Below are 22,491 nucleotides of genomic sequence, written 5' to 3' on the forward strand. Positions count from 1 at the left end.
GAGACAATTAGGACTTGAACTTGCAGAATGGCAATGGGAATGGAAAGAGGAGTTTGGAGGGAAGCGATGTTTGCCTTCAGTGGAGCTCTGACTGGCTGCAGAAACCAGGTTTTGACCTTAGATAACTAAGTAGCTTGTGATAGCATTTTAGTGGAAGCCAAATAACTTCTGTGATGAAACATCTATACCAATAGACTACTTGGGTTCAGATCCTTAGATCTTAGACTACCTGGCCAGTCTGTGCTTCCTGGCCTTTCTCTGTTTGTAAGATAAGAATGACAATAATTGTTCTTTTTTCCTAGGATTGTTATTAAGCTAAATAATATGATACACAGAAAGCCCTGGAGCCATTTCAACAGGGTCCTGTGGGAGAATTAATCCCTAACACACCAAGGCTTCCGTTTCAATGAAATAACTTCCCTTTTCTGCAGCTTGAATGGTACTAACATGTAACAGGTGGCTCAGTGGTGAAAGAATCTGCCTGCCAAACAGGAGATGCGAGTTTGATCCCTAATAGCAACCCACTCCAGTATTCTTGCCTGGGAAATTCCATGGACAGAGGAGCTTCATGGGTTACAATCCATGAGATCACATAGAGTAGGATACGACTGAAGTGACTAAGCAGCAAAACCAGCATGTGATACACCAGGGTGGCTTATTATAAGATTTGAATTTGGATTAGATGATGTTGAGGACAGTTCAAAGAAATTGTGTTCTGTTTTGGGTTGGGCAATTACAGGATGTGGAGGCAATTCCTTGATTGGTTATCTTATTGATAATCTTTCTGGCAGAGGCAGGATGAACAAAAAACAAAAAGAATTGTTTTTGCAGAAGAAGTGATAGCTGTTCATGTTAGCTGGGTCGGGGGAAGCTCCATCATTTGGGGGGCTGTACATTGTCTTTGTTTTTATTTCCACCACACATGATCTCTTGTCATGGAGAATCCTCATCAGATGCTGATATTCTGTGAAATCCACAGTAGAGGAAACTCACCGCTTAGTTGGTAGCAATAGTTACCAGTAGTCAGGGGTGGTTTTTATTTTTTTTCCTTATTGCATCCTGTGAATAGCTTTGATTTTTTTCTTTGAGATTAATAGAGCAAGGATTTGTATAATTTATGATTTTGGATATAAATTTCCAATTTGCTTTCTGGGGATGCATCCTTTGGCTCTTCTGTTAGCGGTGTATGAAAGTGGGATAAATGTTGGGTGATTTCCAGAAAGTCAGTACATTGAGTGGTCGGGGTGATTCGTTAGACAGGGATGTAAACCCTTAGTGCTTTTAATGGTTCTATCTACTTTGTTCTCTTTCACTAGGTTTTACAGCTGAGTTTGCTGATCACATGGGGAAGGATCATTCACAGTCTTCCCTTCCCATGTACTCTTCCTTTCCTCCTCCTGTAGCAGAACCCTCCTTTTTGTTGATTGAGATCACTCATTCCAGCCAACTCTGGGACTCACTTGTATTCTTGTTACCCAGTCGTGGCCATTTTGTTCTCCTCATGTCACTACTTATGAATTGCTATAGTTCCTTCCTTCAAGTCATCTTTACCCAGGTTAAAAACACAACAAGATATCACTAATGAAATATCCTCTCTTTCATTGTCTTTTAGGACTCTCTAGTGTGAAGCTCAGCTTTAGGAAGAATTGCTTCTCACTGCTACTAGCTTGTGTGTATCAGGTCATCTATAACAAACCAGAACGTTGACTGTCAAATATTTCTGACCATGACACTCGGTAAGATATAATGAAATTTTACATCATAAACAAAAATGCATAAATGCATGTTCATATATACAACATACACACATAAAAGTATATATATATATATTTATACTATATAACTGGAACAAAAGTTTTATAAAATGCATGTCTTTATTGCATGCCTTGGGTTCAGATTTTTGCTGTTTAGCCTCTTTTTTATTGAAAAAAAAAAAGTCCATTATGATCCCCTAAATTAATGATTTAGCTTCTTAGTGATAGAATGTGACCCATTGGTTATAGGTTGGTGTTCCTTTTTCTTATACCGAGAAATTTCAGCTTGTTTGGTACAGCCCAGTCCTGAGTCCAAGTATTCATTATTCAGCCCCAGATGCCAAAGTGAGAGGATTAAATTCAGAATCTCTAAATCAATTCAGCCATAACCATAAATTCAGCCTGATCTAAAAATGATATTTTCTTTCTCCTTAATTGAATATCATCAATCCTTATTCTCATAAATATGTTCTCACATTTCCCCAAAAGTTTGGCAGTTATTCTACTAATTATTTTCCTTCTTCTACATTTGACTTCTTCTGAGGAATGGGGGGCAAGTCCCATTATCCAAGAGGAGAACTGGGTACCCTGGGCAAGGATAGAATCTCAGCTGAAATAGGAGGCTTGCCTTTAGGTAAAAGAGAAAACATCTTTATTAAACCAGGAAGGAGAATTTCTTTCAGTTGCTAAGTTGTTTTTAGAGGCATCTGTAGCTCCTAAGCCGAGAAGGCAATGGCACCCCACTCCAGTACTCTTGCCTGGGAAATCACATGGACGGAGGAGCCTCGTAGGCTACAGTCCGTGGGGTCGCTAAGAGTCGGACATGACTGAGCGACTTCCCTTTCACTTTTCACTTTCATGCATTGGAGAAGGAAATGGCAACCCACTCCAGTGTTCTTGCCTGGAGAATCCCAGGGACGGGGGAGCCTGGTGGGCTTCCGTCTATGGGGTCGCACAGAGTCGGACACGACTGACGCGACTTAGCAGCAGCAGCAGCAGCAGCAGCAGCAGCAGCAGCAGCAGCAGCTACAGCAGCTCCTAAGGGCTTCCCAGATGGTGCAACCATAAAGAATCTGCTTGTTAATGCAGGAGACACAAGAGACATGAGTTTGAGCCCTGGGTCGGGAAGATCCCCTGGAGAAGGAAATGGCCACCCACTGCAGTATTCGTGCCTGGAGAATCCCATGGACAGAGGAGCCTGGCGGTCTACAGTCCACGGGGTTGTATCTGGGTCTTTCCATTTCCAGTTCTGCTTATTTAGGTTATCTGTTTCTTCTTCTTCAGTGAGTTTCGGTAATTTGTTTCTTTCAAGGAACTTTTCCATTTCATATAAGTTATTGCATTTGTGGGCACAAAATTGCTTGTAATATTCCCTTACTTTCCTTTTAACTTCTCCAGGATCTGTAATGTCTCCTCTTTCATTTCTGCTGTAGTTAATTTCTTGCTTCTTTGTTCATTGATCGTTCTGGCTAGAAGTCTATCAATTTTATTGATGTTTTCAAAAAACTAGCTTTGATCATTTTCTTTTCTTTTGTTCTGTTTTCAATTTTATTGATTTCTGTTCTTTATTATTTTTTTCTATCTCCTTGCTTTGGGTTTAACTTGCTCTTCAATTTCTAGTTTCTTAAGGTGGAAGCTTAAATATTTTGAGAACTTTCTTGTTTTAATGCTGTGTATTTTCCCCTAAGCCCTGGTTTAGCTGAATCCCACACATTTGGATATATTGTGTTTTCATTTTTATCCAATTAAAAATATTTTCTACTTTTTTGTGTGTGACTCCTGTTTTGATCTCTGAGTTATTTAGAAGTATGCTGCTTAATTTTGAAATGTTTGGGAGTTTTTCAGATGGCTCTCAGTTATTTATTTGTAGTTTAATTCTGTTTTGGTCACAGCACATGCTTGATTTATAATTTCAATTCTTTCAAAATTAGTAAGGTTTGACTTTTATGCCTCAAAATATGAGCTATTATGGTGAATGTTTTGTGTGCACTTGAAAAAGCTGTTTACTCATTTTAAAAATGGAAATAATTATTGAATTGCCTCAAGGGATTTTTGTGAGCATTAAATGAGGTAATACTTATAAGTGTTCAGGCGAGTCTGGCTTGTGGGAAGTACTAAAAAAAAAGTTAACTAATTTTATTGTTGTAGTTGTTTTCTTCACCCTAGAACACAATATTTTTTAAAAATCCCTTTTGTAAAGTTAACATTTTCTCCATATAAATACTGCTTTTGGCTTGTGAAATTCACCCAGAGTATTTTGTTGTGGTTACTGCTTTGACAATATTGTCTAAGACATTGTTTGTTATGTATTTGACATATGACTGTTTTACTAAAATTTATCATTAGTTCTAATTTCTTTCACACATCTAATTATCTTGCAGTTTTAGCCAAACAATTTTTTACTAGTTACAAACATTAGTAATTTATATCTGATTTTTTTGGACATCTCATTTCTGTTTATTTTTGCATTGCTCCAGACTTTCAAAATAATGTTAATTGTTGGGATAGTAGGAGATGTCCTTGTTTCCTTCTTAACTTTCATGATAATTTCTCTAGCATTTTACCAATAAGGGTCCTGTTAATTACTCTATCAAAGAAAACTTTTTAAAGCCAGTAATGTTTATTTGGTTTTACTGAATACATTTTAACATTTTATTGTGTAGGATTTTTACTGAATTATGTATATTACATCTTAAATATGAATTGATTTCTAAATATGAAATCATCCTGTGTTTTCAGAAAAGGCCAAGTTGGTTATGGTGTAAGGTGATAAATTGAGTTGTTGGTTTTTATTTATAATTTGTGTGTTCATATTTATAAGTAAATTATATTTATAGTTTTCTCTTTTTAACCTTTGTTAGAATTTGATGTTAATTGATAATAACTAATTAGGAATCGCTCCTGTGTTCACTTGTATTGGAAGTGTTTATTTTGCTTGTGGATCATTTGTTTCTCCAAAGTTTAAAGCAAGTCACTTTATTTTTGTAAATGTTTCATAGAATTTGAGAAAGTTTATTTTCCATGGTTATAATGTTGTGTATATGTTCTGTTTGCTGTTTAGTCACCAAGTCACATCTGACTCTTTCGCCACCCCATGGACTGTAGCCTGCAGGGCTCCTCTGTCCATGGGATTTCCCAGGCAAGAATACTGGAGCAGGTCACCATTTTCTTCCTGGAGGGATCTTTCCAACCCAGGGATCGAACCCATGTCTTCTGATCAAACACAAGTCTCCTGCATTGCAGGCAGATTCTTTATGCCTGAGCCACCAGGGAAGTCCTATATATATGCACATGCATTTAATTAATATTATTAACATGATGATATTATATTTATTAAACTTTTTTAGAGCATACATTTTTCACATTATTTATGACAAATAATTATGTTGATATCTTTTATGAAATTTGTTTATTTGAATTCGTTGTGTATTTATGACATTTTAGTATATTAAAAGTATAAAGTATTCTCATAATAAATTATAAATTTATATATATATTCTACATAAAATATTTCCTATTATATCTTTAAATAATTTTCCCTTGGATTCTGCTTTGTCTAATACAGATATTTCAATTCTTTGTTTTTCTTCTTTTTTTTAATGTAGCCTTGATGATTCATTGATTTTTAAATTTCCTGTGTTGTTTTGGCTTTAAGTGTGTATATTTCTATTTTTCAAATAACATACTGCAATGGTGTTATCATTCATTATTTTCATTGACACATACATAGATTCAATGTTTTAATAGGCAAGATTCATACATTTACGTTTATTGTCATAACTGACAAGATTTTTCTTGTCTTTCTCATTTTGTTTTATGTTCTATAATATTTGCAATCCCCTGCTTTCTTTTTCTTTTTTCTTGTTTTTCTTTGTTCATTTGTTTTTAACCTCAATTTTTTCCTCAAGTGATTTAGAGGGTAAATAACTCATTTTTATTACCTTTAAATGAAAATTTCATTATCTTTAAATGAAAATGCCTATTTTATGTTAATTATTTAGCTAGAGAGTGAATATTACTTATTTTCTCCTAATAAAATTGGGAATAAACTTTTTTATAGTCCTAATTTTTGTTCATTGAGCATTTTATTTTATATATTTTATTGTATGAGTAAATTATAACATTTTCATTAAGCTACTTATACATTATCTTTGATGATAGTTTCAATGATGACTTCCATTTTTTTAGTGCCTTGACTTCTCTTTATTTACATTCCTCACTTTCATTAACGGTTTAGTTTCCCAGGAGGGGTAAGTGAGTTGTACACTTGCTGAGGAGTTTTGCACATGAAGATGTCCTTTACAGCTGAAGAGCAACTTGACTGGACACAGAATTCTTGGATAATAAAATTTTCACTTTGGATAATGCTTATATTTAGGTAGAGCTGTTGCAAACACTAGCCATATACTGACTCATTGAATTCTTCTGTATGAAAGCTCTAATCATTATCTCCATTCTGAAGATGGTATAACTGAAGGACAGAAAGCTTAAGTAAATTGCTGAAGGTGAGACAACTGGTAAGTGGAGTCAAGATCTGAGCCTAAACAATTTTGTTTCATAGCCTATACTCATAACCACTATAACAAATGGTTCATTAGATAGTCATTTGGAGATTATTGTGTCTTAGGTATTTATAGATGTTAATTCATTGCCTCTAGGCTTTTGCCGACTAAGGTCCGTCTAGTCAAGGCTATGGTTTTTCCTGTGGTCAGGTATGGATGTGAGAGTTGGACTGTGAAGAAGGCTGAGCGCCGAAGAATTGATGCTTTTGAACTGTGGTGTTGGAGAAGACTCTTGAGAGTCCCTTGGACTGCAAGGAGATCCAACCTGTCCATTCTGAAGGAGATCAGCCCTGGGATTTCTTTGGAAGGAATGATGCTAAAGCTGAAACTCCAGTACTTTGGCCACCTCATGCGAAGAGTTGACTCATTGGAAAAGACTCTGATGCTGGGAGGGATTGGGGGCAGAAGGAGAAGGGGACGACCCAGGATGAGATGGCTGGATGGCATCACTGACTCGATGGACGTGAGTCTGAGTGAACTCCAGGAGTTGGTGATGGACAGGGAGGCCTGGCGTGCTGCGATTCATGGGGTCACAAAGAGTCCGACACGGCTGAGCGACTGAACTGACCGACCAACAGTATATGTTAATCTTTGTTTTTTTAACAAAAGTCATTAAAAGTTTTAAAGTAGTAAAATCAAATGATCTCATCCAACTAGAGAGTTAACTAAATGAAGCTAAACAGGTATGTAGGGAGACCAGTAGATGGACATTACAATTATCCAGCTAAAAGATGATGCCAGCTTAGACTAGAATCTTGCTTGGAGAAGGGGAGAAAAGAAAAAGTTTCACGAACAATTACAAAGTAAATGCTTTATGTTTATAAATTTTAGTAGAAGTGACCGAAACCAACCTAAACTGTCATGACAAGCCTAATTATACAATTACAGGGATGTCTCCAAGGAAATGAAGGCACACAGCTGACCTAGGGCCTGGAACCAAGAAGTGACTTACTTTTATTTCTCATCTCTGTTTCTAAAATTTCTCTGTCATCCTCTCTACCTGTGTGTACTGACTTAATCTGTGCTATACTTCTGATGGACAATGGTCATAGCACATCACTCACATTTCTACATCTCTTCCAGTCAGAAGTAAGCATGCAACTGAATTTTTGATTCTTTAGTTTCAATTCTAATTTCTCAAGAGCATGATCCAGGTTATCCAAGTTGGGTCTTTTCAACTGGATTCAGGGGGGAGTTTTATGATAAAAATAAGATTCTGAGGACCTACCACATTGGATGAGGCTAGGGTTAGGGTTTGGGCTTCCCTAGTGGAAGAGTTGGACACGACTGAGCGGCTTCACTTTCACTTTCCACTTTCATGCATTGGAGAAGGAAATGGCAACCCACTCCAGTGTTCTTGCCTGGAGAATCCCAGGGACGGGGGAGCCTGGTGGGCTGCTGTCTATGGGGTTGCACAGAGTTGGACACGACTGAAGCAACTTAGCAGCAGCAGCAGCAGCAGTGGCTCAGTTGGTAAAGAATCTGCCTGCAGTGCAGGAGACTGGGGTTCAATCCCTGGGTTGGGAAGATCCCCTGGAGAAGGAAATGGCAACCCACTCCAGTATCCTTGCCTGGAAAATCTCATGGACAGAGGAGCCTGGTGGACTGCAGTCCATGGGGTCGCAAAGAGTCGGGCACGACTGAGGGACTAACACTAACTAACACTAACCAAGCTTCCCAGGTGGTGCAATGCCGAAGAATCTGCCTTTGTGGATTGTGCCAATGCAGGAGGCACAAGAAACATGGGTTCTATCCCTGGGTCAGGAAGACCCACTGTAGGAGGAAATGGCAACCCACTCCAGTATTCTTGCCTGGAGAATCCCATGGACAGAGGAGCCTGGCAGGCTACAGTCCACAGAGTTGCAAAGAATCAGACAGTCAACCAGTCAACCAACTGACAGAGGCACAATGTGTTTAGGTGTTAGATGACACAATGATAAACCATGCGTGTTTAAGGTGAGAGGTGTGAGGAGAAGAGACTTATGGTTGGAGAGAAACTAAAAAGACCAGCATATACGAAGACCCCGAGACAGGTGGTGGGTTTGAAGCACTATGAGAAGTTTAGCAGCTGGGGTTACAAGCTGACTTTTCCTCTACTTACCACTCATCTCAGTGCCTCTAGTGCTCAACCCAATATCTACTCGTAATAGATGCTCAATAAACACTTTTTGAATGAATCTAGCCTTGTCTGTGTTTTATCTAGCAATTTTCCTTCAAATTTTCTGTCCTCTAGATGGCACCCTTCCATAGTTTACAGGTAATGAAGTTTTCATCCTTTTTTAAATTGGAAAAATTACTTAAATATTCTGGACCTCAATGTCCTCATCTGCAATATATAGGTATACTAATAACAGCTACTTCACAGGTGGTTATGAGGTTTCAATCTAGCAAAATATGTAAAACATTCAACTTTCAACTTAGTAGTCAATCGATACATTTTATCCAATATAATTATTAGCTTTATTGCTGTTTGGGGTATTATTTCAGCCTATGAGATTATCTATGTTCATGTTATTGTCTTGGTCAGAAATCCTTTGGTTTGTACTTGACATTTGTAATTAGGAGGACACCAAACATCCTTTTCCCATTTAATTGTCTCCTGAGCTCCCCTTTGAGACACTAGCCTTTCCCAGTTCTGAGTCCACGTGTTCGGCGTGGGATGTCTACGCCCAGTTATAGAGCAGCCACTCTGGAGGCTTATGTCAATACTTGCATTTCATCTCCCTGATCATAGGGATCACGGAAGTCCAACTAGAGCTAATGATATGTGCAATAATTTTGGGCTTTTGTCTCTTCTCTGGGGAAACTACTAGAGACCATCTTTTTTTACAATATTATGAGGTGAGGTCCTGAAGTCTGTATCTATGGAAACCATTGTTGCTGTAAGGAGAGCTGAGAGGGCTTTCAAAGGGAGCCTGAGGATCAAGGAGAGCAAAACAAAGAGAGGTTTAAGAATGAAGTTCTGGGTGGTTATTTTTTGAGCCCCTGGATCCATCCTGCCTCAAACTGTTTCTGGTACATTTCATTTTTAGCATAAACTAGCTTAAGGTGGAATTTTGCAACTTGAATTTTACAATCTTAGCTTATACACGATTTTCACTGAGGAGGCAATTTTTTCCACATTCTATTAAATATATATTGACAGAAATAGAATTATTATTTCAATAATTTTACCTAGAAATTCCACTAGTGTAATAATCAATGGATGCAATGCCATTAGGTAGGATATATATTCCTTTTTTTTTTTTTTTTGGTATAAATAGAACTCTGGGATAATAAAATCTTTTGGAAATTAGTGACTCTTAATAGTATGCTGTGGTTCTTATGGATGATCACTGGGTAAATGATATCTCTGCATATGAATTAGTTCTTTTTTTTCCTATGGCTCGTTTCACTTCTTAATGTAAAATAGGAACATTACCGAGATCTATTATTATCCACTTACTATAAATCTGAGATCAATATTTTGCTACGAATATTTATTATTTAGGGCTTCCCTGAGGCTCAGATGGTAAAGAATCCACATGCAATGTGGGAGACCTAGGTTTGATCCCTGGGTTGGGAAGATCCCCTGGAGGAGGGCATGGCAACCCACTCTTGTATTCTTGCCTGGAGAATCCCCATGGACAGAGGAGCCTGGCAGGCTACAGTCTGCGGGGTCGCAGAGTCAGACATGACTGAGTAACTTGGCACACACATAGCACATTTATTATTTAATTTCTACCTTTCCATTGTATTCAGATTTTGAGAGACCATGGTTTTTATTACTCGCAGAAGGAATATTTGATGTGGAAGGAATTTTGAAATCAGACAGAACTGGGTTCCAATCTCAGCTCAGCTACTTGCTAGCTCAGTGAACTCAGACCAGTTATTTAACTCTGAACCTTAATTGTATTTTTTTTCAAATTGGAACAATTAGAAATTCCCAGAGAGAAAAGTGTAGTGAGGAATACTGAGGCAGAATATGTAAAACTCTTAGTGTATATTAAGATATCTAATAGCTTATAACAAGTATTATTTTCCTTTTTGCAATTAGTACATTTAGCTTTATCTTCTAATATTTTAGTGAGAAGACATGCAGATGTATTGTTCTTTGATTTAAAATATTAAATGTTTTTCTTTACTTCCTTCTACATACTCAGTGAGAAAGAGTCTATTTAGATTAGATCTTGTTCAAGGTTAATTTGATGTCCTGTATATGAATTACGTGAAGTGGCATAATCTATGGATAATGATAGGAGTATCTGTATCTCAGCATATTATACATTTAGAATCATTAAGAGCTTGAAAAGCCATTAAACCCCTCTCCTATCATAATGTCCATACATCAGGTTTTTTAAAAATATATATTCTTTCAGTTCCATTACAGAATTTTGGCTTCCTAATTTTTCATTTGTTTCTAAGCTTTATATTATTTTATGCTGCTACCTATGTAACTCATAATAAGGACATTTTAAAAAAATATTTGTGCAAACCGTGTCCCATCCATTTAATATGAGCTGAGAGAGAAGTCTCTTCCCCTTGGTTTTATTCTTATTATTGAAGCATTCTCAACATTTGAATCCCAAGTCTCAAGAGTTTTGTTCTTTATAGTATTTTTTGTATAAATATCTTGAATAGTTTTCACGTGAAATAAAATTTGCTTTTCTTTAGACTTCAGTTCTAACTTTGACAATCAGAAACCTTTTTATTTTATTATTTTGGCCTCCTTATGTGGTCTGTGAAATCTCAGTTCCCTAACCAGAGATTGATACCCCAGTCCTTGGCCATGAACGTGCAGTCTTAACCACTGGATCGCCAGGGAATTCCCCAACAATCAGAAACCATTTAAAAATCTCCCAGTTGCATACCTTACCCAGTGGTCCGATGGCAATGACCTATTCATGCCAGGATCCCTCCTTGGTTCCCATCTGGAAAGTGAGATGGAGTTGCCAAGAAGTCCTCTTAAACAGAGGGATTAAACATTTCCAAGTTTGAATCTGTCTGAGTTCTGGTATAGTTATACAAGTGACTTTGCTATGCTTTTTTATTGTTCAAGCTAAAGTGCAGGAGGGAGAAATAAGCTCCTGAAAGTTAGTGAAGACAGAAAAAGAGAACAAGACTCTATTGCCTGAGATGCTTCTTTAGGTGTGATGATAGTTACAATTTACAACCAAGATGCAAGACAGCGTGATGATTAGAAGCATGCATACGGAGCTGCCTGAGCTGGAACACAGGCCTGCCATTCACTCAGTTGGGAAGGGAACCTCCCTCTGTGCTTCTGTGAAATGGAGATAAAAAACAGGACCGGCCTCATGGATTCTTGGGGGGGACTGGTAAAGGTAAAGAAAATACATCCACCAAGAAAAGTGCCTGGAATGTTGTAAATGCTCAAAAAACTATTGTTGTGTTTATTATTGTTGTTGTTTCTCAATATTTAACAATACACTGAACAGAAACTTCATATCAATAAATAAATTCAAAATATACAGAGTCAATGGGGCTTCCCTGGCGGCTTGGTGGTTTTAAGAATCTGCCTGTAGTGCAGGAGACATGGGAGATGTGGGTTCAGTCCCTGGGTTTAGAAGATCCCCTGGAGGAGGAAATGGCAACCCACTTCAATATTCTTGCCTGGAAAAGCCCATGGACAGAGGAGCTTAGCGGGCTACATGGGGTTGCAAAAAGAGTTAGACAGGACTGAGTGACTAAGCATGAGCATGCTGACTAAACGCAGGTAAATATAATTTTAGGATTCTAGTAAATTTAGTTATATAGAAATTGGTGATGTTAATATTCATATTATACTGATTCATGTTCATGAAAATGATTCTTGTCTAACATATATTTTTACAGAAATCTTTACTTCAGAAATTTCTTCGTAAGTACAGAATAAAAGCACTTTGCAAACAGAGCCTAAAGGAAAAAAAAGAGACAAAAGCATTTTGACCTCCCATTTATTCGCCTGTAAACTGAACTGTAAGTCTGGCTACAACTATTCCAGTTCTCTTCTTAATTCCTCTTTTATCCAAAAATCTGAAAGAATCGTTGATATTTGAAGTTACAATCTGTTACTGCAGTTTTCCTCTTGGCCTCGGGTAACATCATTTCAGCTTCCCTGGTAGCTCAGACAGTAAAGCGTCTGCCTCCCATGCGGGAGACCCAGGGTCGATCCCTGGGTAGGGAAGATCCCCTGGAGAAGGAAATGGCCACCCACTCCAGTGTCTTTGCTCCTCTGCAGCTGCTCTTGCAGGAGCCATTGAAAAACCCAGAACCACTAAAACGCAACAAATCCTTTTCACTTGTTACTGATGGAGGCTTCGAAGCAACCGACAATGTTGGCTTTTCCGTCCTTCTTGAAGCTCTTCTCCTCCCCTGGCTTCCTCTTTCCTATATTTACCCTGTCTCTCTCTGGACTTCTTAATCTTCTCAGATACCTCTTTTCGTGGCAATGTTGTTAATTTTTTATACTCCTTAGGATTTGTATCTCAATGTTGGACTCTCTCTGATTGCTTTGACCTAAGCCAATGATTTCAGGTTATCACCCAAAGTGTCCCAGTTTACTTTTCTCAGTTTATATCTCAGTTGTTTATATTTCTATCTCTTAGATACCATGGTGCTCCATAAATATTTTAAGGTCACTGTGACCTCAACTAAAACTCAGTATTTTTCTTCCCACTCCAAAGTTGCTTCCATATTAATTCTTATTTAGACAGATGGCTCTACCATCAACATGCTCATCTAAGATAGAAACATTTAAAGCACACTGGATTGTTTCCTGAACACTTTCCAGTACTTCCTATTGGTGCTCAAGACCAGCTGAATCTGTCTTTTAAATTACTTAACTCTATCCTTTCTCTACATCTACAGCCCTAGTTAGGTTTCCTTTGTTTTGTTTTCATCTTTTACTTACAATATTACAATAACCCCAACATTGTAGGGCAAGAAAAGACCATAAAGCTAATGAAGAACACTGGATTTTCAGAGAAAAAGAAACTTAAATAAGCAGAACCTTTAATGTAAAGTAGGAATAGGGTGTGGTAAGTTGGCAATTGATCTTTCCACAGAATGAAAATTTCTTAGCTCTTAACTTCTCTGCCACTCTGTATCCCTTTCATGGCACTTACCACAAGCTGCTCTATACTATAATTATTTGTGTATTAGATTCATCATACATGCTAGTGTTTCAGTTCAGTCGCTCAGTCATTTCTGACTCTTTGCGACCCCATGGACTGCAGCATGCCAGGCCTCCTTGTCCATCACCAACTCCCTGAGTCTACACAAACTCATGTCCATTGAGTTGGTGATGCCATCCAACCATCTCATCCTCTGTCATCCCCTTCTCCTCCTGCCCTCAATCTTTCCCAACATCAGGGTCTTTTAAATGAGTCAGCTCTTCGAATCAGGTGGCAAAAATACTGGAGTTTCAGCTTTAACATCAGTCCTTCCAATGAACACCCAGGACCGATTTCCCTTAGGATGGACTGGTTGGATCTCCTTGCAGTCCAAGGGACTTTCAAGAGTCTTCTCCAACACCACAGTTCAAAAGCACCAATTCTTCTGTGCTCAGCCCTCTTTATGGTCCAACTCTCACATCCATACATGACCACTGGAAAAACCATAGCCTTGACTAGATGGACCTTTGTTGGCAAAGTAACAACTCTGGTTTTTAATATGCTGTCTAGGTTGGTCATAACTTTCCTTCCAAGGAGTGTCTTTTAATTTCATGGATGCAGTCACCATCTGCAGTGATTTTGGAGCCCCCCAAAAGAAAGTCTGACACTGTTTCTACTGTTTCCCCATCTATTTCCCATGAAGTGATGGGACCAGATGCCATGATCTTAGTTTTCTGAATGCTGAACTTTAAGCCAACTTTTTCACTCTCCTCTTTCACTTTCATCAGGAGGCTCTTTAGTTCTTCTTCGCTTTCTGCCATAAGGGTGGTGTCATCTGTATATCTGAGGTTATTGATATTTCTCCCAGCAATCTCGATTCCAGCTTGTGCTTCCTCCAGCCCATGATGTACTCTGATGATGTACGTTTCTCATGATGTACTCTGCATAGAAGTTAAATAAGCAGGGTGACAATATATAGCCTTGACATACTCCTTTTCCTATTTGGAACCAGACTGTTGTTCCATGTCCAGTTCTTCCATTTAAGTCTGGATTTTGCGATAAGGAGTTTATAATCTGAGCCACTGTCAGCTCCTGGTCTTGTTTTTGCTGATGGTATAGAGCTTCTCTGCTGTTGCAAGGAATATAATCAGTATGACTTCAGTATTGACCATTTGGTGATGTCATGCATAGAGTCATATCTTGTGCTGTTGGAAGAGGGTGTTTGCTATGACCAGTGTGTTCTCTTGGCAAAATTCTGTTAGCATTTGCCCTGCTTCATTTTGTACTTCAAAGTCAAACTTATCTGTTACTCCAGGTATCTCTGGAGTTCCTACTTTTGAATTCCAGTTCCCTGTGATGAAAAGGACATCTTTTTTTGGCATTAGTTCCAGAGGGCCTTTTAGGTTATCATAGAACCATTCAGCTTGAGCTTCTTTAGCATTACTGGTTGGGGCATAGACTTGGATTACTGTGATATTGAATGGTTTACCTTGGAAATGAACAGAGATCATTCTGTCATTTTTGAGATTGCACCCAAGGACTGCATTTCGTGTTCTTTTGTTAACTATGAGGGCTACTCCATTTCTTGCCCACATTAATAGAAATAATGGTTATCTGAATTAAATTCACCCATTCTGGTTTATTTTAGTTCACTGATTCCTAAAATGTTGATGTTCACTCTTGTCATTTCCTGTTTGACCACTTCCAATTTACTTTGATTCATGGACCTAATATTCCAGGTTCCTATGTAATATTGCTAGAGCTTAAGCTTTCTAAAATTAAGAAACTTCTCTTATTTTTATCCTTCCCACCCCCGCTAAGAAATGTTTGGTACAGTTTTGCTATTCAATAGGTATATAATTGAGATAAGCTGTGAATTTTGCCATTAATAAGTTCCTTGGAAGCTATCAGAAACACACATGTCTATTACTAAACCTCTGCTTAATTGCATGGAATGTCCCCATCTTCTTTCTAATATGCACTGAAAGTCTCTATTTTCAAAGCTCCTCATCAACAGATTGTTTATTTAAAAAAAAATAAAGTAAGAATAATCCTAGACATCTTTAAAGTAGCAATCTCTAGCCTTCTTAGCCCTGAATTATCATCATGTTGAAAGAGGCAATGAGGTGCACTGTCAGGATCACAGACTCTCAGCTAGATCTATTTGAGTCGAAGCCTTGGCTCCACCCTCAGAAGCTGTGTGTCCTAAGTAAGGCACTTAAGCCACTGGTGCCTCACTTTCAATATGTGTAAGACAGGTGACAGAACAGTATCTACCTCATAAGGCTGGTGTGAGAATGAAATGAATGAATGTATATAAAGTGCTTAGAAAAGTATTCGGGACATTGTTAGTGCTCAGGTGGTTTTAGCTATTACACTATTTTTATTATTATGTGTATTCAGTTGTTTATGTCTGCCCCTCCCTTGAAAGCATGAACTCCTAAATGGTTGATATTGGGTTTTCTTGGTCTTTGTATTTCAAGTGACCAGCACAGTGCCTGACACACAATAAACTCTGAAATAGAAGAACCTGGAATGAAATTTCTTTTTATCCTAGAGGTGAACTTGAACTTGCTCCCTGTCTTGGGTATCCACAGAATTTTCTTTTCCTCCATCATCAACCTCATATTTAACCCTGCTGGTTTTCATTTATTTTATAATTCAGCCATAATGAATTTTAAAATCCATTCTAACTTCCAGAGATCTCTGGAGACTTACCTCATCAGCCTGACATAGCATTCATTTACATTCCTTATTTTTTCATTTCCTTGTATGAGGTCTAAGAATTGTTCCAATAAAACACTTTTAAGATTGCATTACACATACTGTGTGCTATTTATTCCTGGCTGCATGTTCAAATTAACAAGCAAGAAATTATGTATGCCCTGGTCAACTATTAAAACTATAATGCTGTATCTTTTATAACTGAAAAAAATTAGACCTGGACTATGCTTTGGTAACCATCTAAACTAATAGTTTAAATGGAAAATATTTATGCTACTTGATCATTCTCCCATGACGGTAAGTTCTTCAGTAGCCCCCATGATAAAAAAAAAAAAAAAAAGAATAATCTGTCTTTTGCCTGTGTTTTTCTAGAAAGAGAGAACATATTACTCCAAAGTCATCTTGTTCTTTTGATGGGAAATTATTTCTTATATTGAATATAACCCATTGCTCTAAAAAATAATATAGGTTAAAGCAGATCACCATCTTCCTTGATGGTCTTCAAATATTTGAGAACAGGTATTTTATTTCCTGATATAAATCAAGAGACTGTACTGAAGGAGTTCAAGAATTCTTAGAATTAAATGCACATAAATATAATTTAATCCTATTATTTTGCAGATGAAGAAATGGAAGAGAGGTTGAATAATTTGCCCAGTGTCACACATTTGTTCATTCATTGTGTATTCAGACACCAGCCTGATGAATTCACAATTTTATAATTTATTATAATATGTAAAAATTTTACAATTTATTATAACATAGGGCAATTTTATGCTTGCATATAACATACATCATTTTATAATACATGATATAGTTTGCTATAGCAAATACATTATGCACAAATTGTTATTTTATTACATAAATAACACTGAAGACCTTACAGCCAATTCATTCTCTTCCTTCTCTCCCCAGAGGTTACCACTAACCCCTACTTGTTATTTAACATTCAAATATATTGTATCAGTCAGTGTTTCAGCAGAGAAACAGAATCACTGTGGGTGACATGGAATAAAGGATTTACGTTAGGGATCTGATTTTACACAGTTGTAGGCCCTGTCGAAGAAGTCGAAACCTGTTGCCTCTGCATCTGGGACGGAAGTCACTGAAGATGCACAGACATGAAGCAGGGCAGAATGACAAATGGGAACATAAATCAGTTCCTCCTTGCCTCCAACCTTGGCAATGCCGGTGAAATCAAAGGAGCTGGAACCCTTTGCCATGAGGCTGCACACATGCCTGGCACCGGACTCAGAGTAGCTGAAACAGAAGCTGCTGGCCTGGATGAGGTGCAAGCGTGGTGGCTCCTCCGGGCCAGTGAGGGAAGCAGCAGTCAGACACAAGGTGTGGAATCTGTAGTGGCTCCAGGTCGCCATGGAACATATAATGCTGTGTAGTTGTCTGGAGTATGCCCTTAATCTCTGCCAGTCATCCAAAGCTAGGGCTCAGCAGCAAAGAGGACCCACAGAGCTCTTCCCTCACCTTGCTTTGTCAACAGATTTCTCAGTGTGATGTTTTTTCAGGACTGACGACCGGCTTGGACTTAAATGTGTGTCATGTCGATCAGTTTCAATACCTGAAACATTTGCTCCTTTAATCACTTGTAAAGGGAGGATGTGTCATGAACATGAGAATCAATGCAGCACCCAAACATTGTCCTGAGGGTGAAATGAGATGATTATGAAGTACCTGATTTAGTGAGAGGCGTACAGTAAGCACTCAATAAATAGTTATAAATATTAACAGTATTAGATAGTGTTAGTCCCTCAGTTATGTCTAACTCTTTGAAACCCCATGGGCTGTATGTAGCCTGCCCGGCTCTTCTGTCTGTAGAGTTCTCTAGGCAAGAATACTGGAGTGGGTTACCATTCCCTTCTCTAGTGGATCTTCCTGATCCAGGGATTGAATCTGCATTCGATGGTAAAGTGGATTCTTTACCATCTGAGCTACCAAGGAAGTCTTCAGTATTTGTACCTTAAAACTCTCTGTGCTTCTCAGGACTTCCCTGGTGGTCTAGTGGTTAAGAATCCACCTTCTGATGCAGGGGACATGGGTTCGATCCCTGGTTGGGGAACTCAGATCCTGCAGGTTGCAATGAAGATCTTGCCTTCCACAACTAAGACCCAATACAGCCAAATTAATTAATTAATTTAAAAACTCCTACTGCTTCTATCTGTGTCTCACCATTGAACATTAGACTTCTTGAAGGTAAGATCTGTGACTGTTAAGTCCTGTATCATCTGAAGCTTAGCTCAGAGCCTGATCTATAGAAGGTGTTCAACACTTGGAGATTGCATTGAAAATGAATTTGTAAGACAGTTCCTAGGAGACAAGAGAGAATTTATGAGGATATTCAACACATGAGAATGAGGAGGGCACCGTCATTGGGGGGAAATACTCAAATACCAATCCTCCTGTTTGCATGAATTCTGTGATGTTAGAGCTTAAGATGTTCTTGATTTATTCTGTAAATGGTATTGGTATATTCAGCTACCAATTTAGAAAAATTTGAATTCTATCACTAGGTAACATCACATGGTAAAATGAATTTCAGGTGGATAAAACATTTAAGTGGAAAAAGTAAAGTCATGTAGATTTCTCATACTCCTCTGCTCTGAGTGAGAACACCAATACCAGAGCAGTCACAAACCATATTAGACAGCAACTTGCTGTTTCACTTTGCCTAGAATTTGAGTAGTTTGGGCCTGGCAACACTGTCTCAGCCTGTTCCATTTATTTTCTGACATTTAAACAGGAGTCAATCTTTCAAAATATTGATTCTGAACTTTTAAAAACCTCTATTAAGTAACCATAAATATTAATTTTTTTATCTCCTGCTTTCTCATCCCTCAACTTTAATAGTGTGTCGAATACTATTTTATACCCAAAGCATTTCCCTTTTCTTTTTTTGCTAAGTATTAAATTTGAAGGTTGAACAAAGGAAAGCACCTCATCAAGGAGTAATGGGTTTACCTTGCAGTCAGGGTGAAAAAATTTTCTCTGATCCAGACGTTCAGGAGTCTCCATCCTTCTTAATTGATTTTACACTTCTACTTCACTTGCAGACACAAAAATACTTGATCCAAAAAAGAAATGAGAAATCACAATGGCTTGAGGTTGAGTTTTTGAGTGAATCAGCACAAAGTTGTTCCACGAATGTTTCTGTCATTTTTTAAGAGGCAATGAAATTAAGTGGAAAAAAACCTCAGTCAAACCACTGCTTTCTGCCTCATGTTTCCCATCTACAAGTTGGAAGAGCCCTGTCTTCTCTTATCTTATTATGTAATTTTGAAACGTGAAATGTACAGGCTAATGGGCCTTTACAGCATTAGATTACATTCATGTATTTGCTTTGCATGTGTTGAAGGTTGAATTCAGTTTTATGGACACACTTCAAAGTTCTGAGGTTGTGTTCTCTTCATTCTAAGCATTCAATCTCTCACGCAGCTCACTGGATATTTGGCAAGTATCTATTCCTTCAATAAATATTCAATAAAATGCCTGCCTTGTGCTCTGAAAGGGAAAACTGGAAATTCCCGTGCAACATAATTATAAAACTTAGACAAGTGCATAAAACCTTGAATGTGGAATAGGCTGTGAGCATAAATGCTGAAGAATGGGTCTGGAAAAAGTACCGTCAATGAATTGGCAGAAAGGAGATGGGCAAATGGAAAAGCTGCAGGGAGTCTAAGACCTTCAGTGAATCATTTTGTGTTGACTCTGCTATAATAAGCAAAAACCAAATATGGGTAGCCATTTCAAATGGTTTACACTATATAAACATTCAAATGAACAGCAATATTCAAAAAAATTGATTCAGCTTATTTAAGCTAAAATTTTCTTACAATTACACATATCACACACACATATACATGAGTAGGAGTAAAATGCCTCAGTGCCTAAAGTTCTAGAAAGATTGCTGTGATGGTTCTTCAATATTCTCATTGGTGTTAAGTATCTCTTATGCCACTGAATCTCTCTCCAGTGGCTGGATAGAACCCAAAACAAGAGGTATAGTTTCTTTGAGGTCCAGAGTTTCCACCCAGAGGACAAACGTTCAAAATTAGGAGGGACTAAGGAGATCATGGATCACTGTAGTTTCAAGTGCCATTGATCATGAGAGCTAAGGTTCTTATCTTTCATCAAGGGGAGCTCAATTTCTGTGATTGGTGGCCCTATTCAGTTCAGTCACTCAATTGTGTCCAATCTTTGTGATCCCATGGACTGCAGCATGCCAGGCCTCCCTGTCCATCACCAAATCCCAGAGTTTGCTGAAACTCATGTCCCTTGAGTCGGTGATGCCATCCAACCATCTCATCCTCTGTTGTCTCCTTCTCCTCCTGCCCTCAATCCTTCCCAGCATCAGGATCTTTACAAATGAGTTAGTTCTTCACATCAGGTGGCCAAAGTATTGGAGTTTCAGCTTTAACATCAGTTCTTCCAATGAACATTCAAGACTGATTTCCTTTAGGATGGACTGGTTAGATCTCCTTGCAGTCCAAGGACTCTCAAGAGTCTTCTCCAACACCACAGTTCAAAAGCATCAATTCTTCAGCACTCAGCTTACTTTATAGTCCAACTCTCACATCCATACATGACCACTGGAAAAACCATAGCTTTGATTAGATGGACCTTTGTTGGCAAAGTAACGTCTCTGCTTTTGAATATGCTGCCTAGTTGGTCATAACTTCCCTTCCAAGGAGTAAGCATCTTTAAATTTCATGGATGCAGTCACCATCTGCAGTGATTTTGGAGACCAAAAAAATAAAGTCTGACACAATTTCCCCATCTATTTCCCATGAAGTGATGGGACCAGATGCCATGATCTTCGTTTTCTGAATGTTGAGCTTTAAGCCAACTTTCTCACTCTCCTCTTTCACTTTCAAAAAGGGCTCTTTAGTTCTTTTTTGCTTTCTACCATAAGGGTGGTGTCATCTGCATATCTGAAGCTATTGATATTTCTCCTGGCACTCTTGATTCCAGCTTATGCTTCTTCCAGCCCAGAGTTTCTCATGATGTGCTCTGCATATAAGTTAAATAAGCAGGGTGACAATAAACAGCCTTGACGTACTCCTTTTCCTATTTGGAACCAGTCTGTTGTTTCATGTCCAGTTCTAACTGTTGCTTCCTGACCTGCATACAGATTTCTCAAGAGGCAGGTCAGGTGGTCTGGTATTCCCAACTCATGAAGAATTTTCCAGTTTGTTGTGATCTACAGAGTCACAGGCTTTAGCATAGTCAATAAAGCAGAAGTAGATGTTTCTCTGGAACACTCTTGCTTTTTTGATGATACAACAGATGTTAGCAATTTGATCCCTGGTTCTTCTGCTTTTTCTAAATCCTGCTTGAACATCTGGAAGTTCGGTTCACATACTGTTGAAGCCTGGTTTCGAGAATTTTGAACATTACTTTGCTAGCATGTGAGATGAGTGCAATTGTGTGGTAGTTTGAGCATTCTTTGACATTGCCTTTCTTTGAGATTGAATGATAACTGATCTTTTCCAGTCCTGTGGCCACTGCTGAGTTTTCCAAACTTGCTGGCATATTGAGTGCAGCACTTTCACAGCATCATCTTTCAGGATTTGAAATAGCTCCACTGGAATTCTATGACCTTCACTAGCTTTATTCATAGTGATGCTTCCTAAGGCCCACTTGACTTTGCATTCCAGGATGTCTGGCTCTAGATGAGTGATCACACCATCATGGTTATCCGGGTCATGAAGATCTTTTTTGTATAGTTCTTTAGTGTATTCTTGCCATTTATTCTTAATATCAGCTGCTTCTGTTAGGTCCATACCATTTCTGTCCTTTGTCGAGCCCATCTTTGCATGAAATGTTCCCTTGGTATCTCTAATTTTCTTGAAGAGATCTCCAGTCTTTCCCATTCTATTATTTTCCTCTATTTCTTTGCATTGATCACCGAGGAAGGCTTTCTTATCTCTCCTTGCTGTTCTTTGGAACTCTGGATGCATATGGGTATATCTTTCCTTTTCTCCTTTTCCTTTAGCTTCTCTTCTTTTTCAGCTATTTGTAAGCCCTTGCCAAACAATCATTTTGCCTTTTTGCATTTCTTTTTCTTGGGGATGGTCTTGATCCCTGCCCCCTGTAGAGTGTCATGAACCTCCGTACATAGTTCATCAGGCACTCTATCTATCAGATCTAATCCCTTGAATCTATTTGTCACTTCCACTGTATATTCATAAGGAGTTTGATTTATGTCATACCTGAATGGTCTAGTGGTTTTCTCTACTTTTTCAATTTAAGTCTATATTTGGCAATAAGGAGTTCATGATCTGAGCCACAGTCAGCTCCCAGTCTTATTTTTGCTGAGTGTATAGAGTTTCTCCATCTTTGGCTGCA

This window comes from Budorcas taxicolor, chromosome 14 (genome assembly GCF_023091745.1).
Source record: "Budorcas taxicolor isolate Tak-1 chromosome 14, Takin1.1, whole genome shotgun sequence".
Classification (NCBI taxonomy): Eukaryota; Metazoa; Chordata; class Mammalia; order Artiodactyla; family Bovidae; genus Budorcas; species Budorcas taxicolor.